At 55.5% G+C, this 7500-nt stretch overlaps 3 non-coding genes across 3 annotated transcripts in view; all 3 read left to right on the top strand.

Annotated features, from left to right (window-relative positions):
* The first annotated feature begins 3361 nt into the window (after positions 1-3361).
* Positions 3362-5271, top strand: LOC124561078. Its single transcript, XR_006969533.1, has one exon. It is a non-coding gene; the product is annotated as a small subunit ribosomal RNA (ribosomal RNA).
* A 351-nt stretch (positions 5272-5622) lies between these two features.
* LOC124561072 lies at positions 5623-5777 on the top strand. The gene has a single exon (XR_006969528.1). It is a non-coding gene; the product is annotated as a 5.8S ribosomal RNA (ribosomal RNA).
* A 188-nt stretch (positions 5778-5965) lies between these two features.
* LOC124561074 overlaps positions 5966-7500 on the top strand; it is a 4222-nt gene continuing 2687 nt past the window's right edge. The window contains exon 1 of the ribosomal RNA XR_006969530.1: positions 5966-7500. This exon is cut by the window's right edge and continues 2687 nt beyond it. This is a non-coding gene — a ribosomal RNA (large subunit ribosomal RNA).

Raw genomic sequence — 7500 nt, 5'->3', positions numbered from 1 at the left:
GTCGTACCTTAACCTAACCTATGTCGTACCTTAACCTAACCTATGTCGTACCTTAACCTAACCTATGTCGTACCTTAACCTAACCTATGTCGTACCTTAACCTAACCTATGTCGTACCTTAACCTAACCTATGTCGTACCTTAACCTAACCTATGTCGTACCTTAACCTAACCTATGTCGTACCTTAACCTAACCTATGTCGTACCTTAACCTAACCTATGTCGTACCTTAACCTAACCTATGTCGTACCTTAACCTAACCTATGTCGTACCTTAACCTAACCTATGTCGTACCTTAACCTAACCTATGTCGTACCTTAACCTAACCTATGTCGTACCTTAACCTAACCTATGTCGTACCTTAACCTAACCTATGTCGTACCTTAACCTAACCTATGTCGTACCTTAACCTAACCTATGTCGTACCTTAACCTAACCTATGTCGTACCTTAACCTAACCTGTATTGCGCCTTAACCTAACCTGTATTGCGCCTTAACCTAACCTGTATTGCGCCTTAACGTAACCTGTATTGCGCCTTAACGTAACCTGTATTGCGCCTTAACGTAACCTGTATTGCGCCTTAACGTAACCTGTATTGCGCCTTAACGTAACCTGTATTGCGCCTTAACGTAACCTGTATTGCGCCTTAACGTAACCTGTATTGCGCCTTAACGTAACCTGTATTGCGCCTTAACGTAACCTGTATTGCACCTTAACGTAACCTGTATTGCGCCTTAACGTAACCTGTATTGCGCCTTAACGTAACCTGTATTGCGCCTTAACGTAACCTGTATTGCGCCTTAACGTAACCTGTATTGCGCCTTAACGTAACCTGTATTGCGCCTTAACGTAACCTGTATTGCGCCTTAACGTAACCTGTATTGCGCCTTAACGTAACCTGTATTGCGCCTTAACGTAACCTGTATTGCGCCTTAACGTAACCTGTATTGCGCCTTAACGTAACCTGTATTGCGCCTTAACGTAACCTGCATTGCGCCTTAACGTAACCTGTATTGCGCCTTAACGTAACCTGTATTGCGCCTTAACGTAACCTGTATTGCGCCTTAACGTAACCTGTATTGCGCCTTAACGTAACCTGTATTGCGCCTTAACGTAACCTGTATTGCGCCTTAACGTAACCGATATTGCGCCTTAACGTAACCTATATTGCGCCGTAACGTAACCTATATTGCGCCGTAACGTAACCCACATTGCCCCTTAACGTAACCCACATTGCCCCTTAACGTAACCCACATTGCCCCTTAACGTAACCCAACACACGTTGGGCCTTAACCCAACACACGTTGGGCCTTAACCCAACACACGTTGGGCCTTAACCCAACACACGTTGGGCCTTAACCCAACACACGTTGGGCCTTAACCCAACACACGTTGGGCCTTAACCCAACACACGTTGGGCCTTAACCCAACACACGTTGGGCCTTAACCCAACACACGTTGGGCCTTAACCCAACACACGTTGGGCCTTAACCCAACACACGTTGGGCCTTAACCCAACACACGTTGGGCCTTAACCCAACACACGTTGGGCCTTAACCCAACACACGTTGGGCCTTAACCCAACACACGTTGGGCCTTAACCCAACACACGTTGGGCCTTAACCCAACACACGTTGGGCCTTAACCTGCTCTGTAATTGTCATACGACGCGTTAAATTAGTGTAGTGTTGCCTAACTGCAACCCCCGCAATATAGTTTGCTACTCGCACTGCCCGGTCCCCAGTGTATCGCTTCATGTTAAACACCTTGCAGCTATACACTGTAATGTGGATGGCAGCAGGACGTACATGCTCAATGCCCTTTGCAGTTGTTCATTGGCATTTGCAGTTGTTCATTGGCATTCGCATGTGCGAAGCACTTAGCCTACGCTGTGGTACGGCCTGTGTCAACTGTCCGCTGATGTTGTACGTCCAAATCACACACTGTACTGCACATTGGTCCTCATGTACTGAATGATACATCGTGGTACATGTGACCGTACAACGACTGCGCCAACAACGGCGAACCATGCGGTCCAAATGTTGTGCACTCAGCTACGTGTCGTCTCCCTATAAGAGCTGGATTGCAGTGTGGTATGCCCTGGATGGCGATCAGCATGAGCCGTCTGTTGATGTAGTGGCGCGTGTTGTCAGACGTAGTCGTCTCTTCTCACACACCGTGATAGCATGGTGCACTGCGTTCCACATCTGCGACATGCGACAGAGGCCGGTTGACAGTCGTTCGCGCAATGGACATCGCATACGTACGGGGGCCACCTTCCACGTGTTCGCGAAGCGTGCACATGTTGTTGCGTGTATGTGGGCAGACATAGTGTGTCGTGACACCTGACACAGGCATGCAACAATCGTTGAATTTGCAAATGGCGATGGACGCCTACGTTTGCTGGTGACGTTATGCAAATGAACAACTGGTAAACCGTTGTGGTGCGGTTGTTCTCGCTAGAGGTGAATCAGTGATGGCGACGATCGGTTGAGCTACCAACCGGTTGTTCCAGCGATACCCACCATGCCCACGAACGTGAATGGCATCTGGGTGTGAAGCGATACGCGGCGGTGGCTGGGTGGGACCGTCCCCGGCCGGTGAGGGGGGGCCTCCCGGCGTGCTGGCCGCGCGGTGCGTGGGCGCACGCGCTACAGCCGGCTGGTGGGGGCGGCCAGTGGCAGGCGCGCCGGCCGACGGAGGCGGCAGGCGGCGCAGCTGCGCGCCGGCGCACCCTGCACGCGGCGCCGTGCGGCCAAAGTAGGTCCTCGCGGGCCCGGTGCGAAGCGCGGTGGACATCTGCAGTGTGCTGGTCCGATTGAGGACTGTGTGCGCTGAGGATGCGCCGCCGCCCGGCGCTCGGCGCCGCGACGCCGTCTGCTGCTCGGTCGCCTCTGCGGTTCTCGCAGGTGGTTTGTATCGCAGCTGTGCGGACGTGTTGGCGCGTGCGCTGTGCTGGGAGAGTTCGCTTCGGCACCCAAGTGGGGCTTTTGTCCTTCTGTGGCGCTGGCGTTGGAGCTGCCGGTCACCGTAGGTGGCGCGTGTTGTCTCCCGCCGGCAATGCCACGACAGCACGCTCCCGGGCCTCTGTCGGCAGCGGCAAGCTCAGTTGGGAGCACGGGTGGTCGCACCTAAAGCGTCTACTCGCCAAACTCCGGGCGATTGCGCCTCTCTCGAACCCGACCAAGTACTTAGGACGGCGCTGCGCGCCGCCGGGACCTGAGAGGGTTTCGAGGTGTATTGTGCAGGGGAGCTCAGCCTCCTCCTGTTTGCAGAATAATTGAGCGGACGCTTGCGTGTTCGCGCGGGCCCCCGGGACACACTCCCGGGCGGCCGGCTGCTCAGCTCTAGTTGACGCAGCTCCCTGGTTGATCCTGCCAGTAGTCATATGCTTGTCTCAAAGATTAAGCCATGCATGTCTCAGTACAAGCCGCATTAAGGTGAAACCGCGAATGGCTCATTAAATCAGTTATGGTTCCTTAGATCGTACCCACGTTACTTGGATAACTGTGGTAATTCTAGAGCTAATACATGCAAACAGAGTCCCGACCAGAGATGGAAGGGACGCTTTTATTAGATCAAAACCAATCGGTCGGCTCGTCCGGTCCGTTTGCCTTGGTGACTCTGAATAACTTTGGGCTGATCGCACGGTCCTCGTACCGGCGACGCATCTTTCAAATGTCTGCCTTATCAACTGTCGATGGTAGGTTCTGCGCCTACCATGGTTGTAACGGGTAACGGGGAATCAGGGTTCGATTCCGGAGAGGGAGCCTGAGAAACGGCTACCACATCCAAGGAAGGCAGCAGGCGCGCAAATTACCCACTCCCGGCACGGGGAGGTAGTGACGAAAAATAACGATACGGGACTCATCCGAGGCCCCGTAATCGGAATGAGTACACTTTAAATCCTTTAACGAGTATCTATTGGAGGGCAAGTCTGGTGCCAGCAGCCGCGGTAATTCCAGCTCCAATAGCGTATATTAAAGTTGTTGCGGTTAAAAAGCTCGTAGTTGGATTTGTGTCCCACGCTGTTGGTTCACCGCCCGTCGGTGTTTAACTGGCATGTATCGTGGGACGTCCTGCCGGTGGGGCGAGCCGAAGGCGTGCGACGCGCCTCGTGCGTGCTCGTGCGTCCCGAGGCGGACCCCGTTGCAATCCTACCAGGGTGCTCTTGAGTGAGTGTCTCGGTGGGCCGGCACGTTTACTTTGAACAAATTAGAGTGCTTAAAGCAGGCAAGCCCGCCTGAATACTGTGTGCATGGAATAATGGAATAGGACCTCGGTTCTATTTTGTTGGTTTTCGGAACCCGAGGTAATGATTAATAGGGACAGGCGGGGGCATTCGTATTGCGACGTTAGAGGTGAAATTCTTGGATCGTCGCAAGACGAACAGAAGCGAAAGCATTTGCCAAGTATGTTTTCATTAATCAAGAACGAAAGTTAGAGGTTCGAAGGCGATCAGATACCGCCCTAGTTCTAACCATAAACGATGCCAGCCAGCGATCCGCCGCAGTTCCTCCGATGACTCGGCGGGCAGCCTCCGGGAAACCAAAGCTTTTGGGTTCCGGGGGAAGTATGGTTGCAAAGCTGAAACTTAAAGGAATTGACGGAAGGGCACCACCAGGAGTGGAGCCTGCGGCTTAATTTGACTCAACACGGGAAACCTCACCAGGCCCGGACACCGGAAGGATTGACAGATTGATAGCTCTTTCTTGATTCGGTGGGTGGTGGTGCATGGCCGTTCTTAGTTGGTGGAGCGATTTGTCTGGTTAATTCCGATAACGAACGAGACTCTAGCCTGCTAACTAGTCGCGTGACATCCTTCGTGCTGTCAGCGATTACTTTTCTTCTTAGAGGGACAGGCGGCTTCTAGCCGCACGAGATTGAGCAATAACAGGTCTGTGATGCCCTTAGATGTTCTGGGCCGCACGCGCGCTACACTGAAGGAATCAGCGTGTCTTCCTAGGCCGAAAGGTCGGGGTAACCCGCTGAACCTCCTTCGTGCTAGGGATTGGGGCTTGCAATTGTTCCCCATGAACGAGGAATTCCCAGTAAGCGCGAGTCATAAGCTCGCGTTGATTACGTCCCTGCCCTTTGTACACACCGCCCGTCGCTACTACCGATTGAATGATTTAGTGAGGTCTTCGGACTGGTACGCGGCATTGACTCTGTCGTTGCCGATGCTACCGGAAAGATGACCAAACTTGATCATTTAGAGGAAGTAAAAGTCGTAACAAGGTTTCCGTAGGTGAACCTGCGGAAGGATCATTACCGACTAGACTGCATGTCGTTCGATGTGCGTGTCGTGTCGCGCAACACGCTACCTGTACGGCTCGCAGTAGCCGTGCGCCGCGTGCGGAACCACGCGTGCTTCTCAAAACTAACGCCAATGTTGTGTGGTACGAGCGCTGAAGCGCTGGAGCGGCTGGCCTGCGGCACCTGGCGCCTGGCGCCGGTTTTGAATGACTTTCGCCCGACTGCCTGTCCGCTCCGGTGTGGAGCCGTACGACGCCCATCGGCCGTGAGGCCGTTGGACACAGAACGCTTGAACAGGGGCCGCCACACGCCTACGTCCCGCCTATGCAACTGTCTTGAAAGAGACAGTGGAAACTAAGAAAAGATCACCCAGGACGGTGGATCACTCGGCTCGTGGGTCGATGAAGAACGCAGCAAATTGCGCGTCGACATGTGAACTGCAGGACACATGAACATCGACGTTTCGAACGCACATTGCGGTCCATGGATTCCGTTCCCGGGCCACGTCTGGCTGAGGGTCGGCTACGTATACTGAAGCGCGCGGCGTTTGCCCCGCTTCGCAGACCTGGGAGCGTCGCGGCCGCCTGTGGGGCCGGCCGCGCCTCCTGAAACGTGCGATGCGCGCCCGTCGCCTGGCGGTTCGCATACCGGTACTTACTCGGTAGCGTGCACAGCCGGCTGGCGGTGTGGCGTGCGACACCTCGTACAACGACCTCAGAGCAGGCGAGACTACCCGCTGAATTTAAGCATATTACTAAGCGGAGGAAAAGAAACTAACAAGGATTCCCCCAGTAGCGGCGAGCGAACAGGGAAGAGTCCAGCACCGAACCCCGCAGGCTGCCGCCTGTCGTGGCATGTGGTGTTTGGGAGGGTCCACTACCCCGACGCCTCGCGCCGAGCCCAAGTCCAACTTGAATGAGGCCACGGCCCGTAGAGGGTGCCAGGCCCGTAGCGGCCGGTGCGAGCGTCGGCGGGACCTCTCCTTCGAGTCGGGTTGCTTGAGAGTGCAGCTCCAAGTGGGTGGTAAACTCCATCTGAGACTAAATATGACCACGAGACCGATAGCGAACAAGTACCGTGAGGGAAAGTTGAAAAGAACTTTGAAGAGAGAGTTCAAAAGTACGTGAAACCGTTCTGGGGTAAACGTGAGAAGTCCGAAAGGTCGAACGGGTGAGATTCACGCCCATCCGGCCACAGGCCTCCGCCCTCGGCAGATGGGGCCGGCCGCCCGCGCGGAGCAATCCGCGGCGGGGTCGTGTCCGGTTGCCTTTCCACTCGCCGCGGGGTGGGGCCGTTCCGGTGTGCGGTGGGCCGCACTTCTCCCCTAGTAGGACGTCGCGACCCGCTGGGTGCCGGCCTACGGCCCGGGTGCGCAGCCTGTCCTTCCGCGGGCCTCGGTTCGCGTCTGTTGGGCAGAGCCCCGGTGTCCTGGCTGGCTGCCCGGCGGTATATCTGGAGGAGTCGATTCGCCCCTTTGGGCGCTCGGGCTCCCGGCAAGCGCGCGCGGTTCTTCCCGGATGACGGACCTACCTGGCCCGGCCCCGGACCCGCGCCGCTGTTGGCTCGGGATGCTCTCGGGCGGAATAATCGCTCCCGTCAGCGGCGCTTCAGCTTTGGACAATTTCACGACCCGTCTTGAAACACGGACCAAGGAGTCTAACATGTGCGCGAGTCATTGGGCTGTACGAAACCTAAAGGCGTAATGAAAGTGAAGGTCTCGCCTTGCGCGGGCCGAGGGAGGATGGGGCTTCCCCGCCCTTCACGGGGCGGCGGCCTCCGCACTCCCGGGGCGTCTCGTCCTCATTGCGAGGTGAGGCGCACCTAGAGCGTACACGTTGGGACCCGAAAGATGGTGAACTATGCCTGGCCAGGACGAAGTCAGGGGAAACCCTGATGGAGGTCCGTAGCGATTCTGACGTGCAAATCGATCGTCGGAGCTGGGTATAGGGGCGAAAGACTAATCGAACCATCTAGTAGCTGGTTCCCTCCGAAGTTTCCCTCAGGATAGCTGGTGCTCGTACGAGTCTCATCCGGTAAAGCGAATGATTAGAGGCCTTGGGGCCGAAACGACCTCAACCTATTCTCAAACTTTAAATGGGTGAGATCTCCGGCTTGCTTGATATGCTGAAGCCGCGAGCAAACGACTCGGATCGGAGTGCCAAGTGGGCCACTTTTGGTAAGCAGAACTGGCGCTGTGGGATGAACCAAACGCCGAGTTAAGGCGCCCGAATCGACGCTCATGGG

The sequence above is a fragment of the Schistocerca americana genome, unplaced genomic scaffold (assembly GCF_021461395.2).
Source record: "Schistocerca americana isolate TAMUIC-IGC-003095 unplaced genomic scaffold, iqSchAmer2.1 HiC_scaffold_1143, whole genome shotgun sequence".
Taxonomy (NCBI): Eukaryota; Metazoa; Arthropoda; class Insecta; order Orthoptera; family Acrididae; genus Schistocerca; species Schistocerca americana.
The sequence above is the reverse complement of the archived record's forward strand: the minus strand, read 5'-3'. Positions and strand labels throughout refer to the sequence as shown.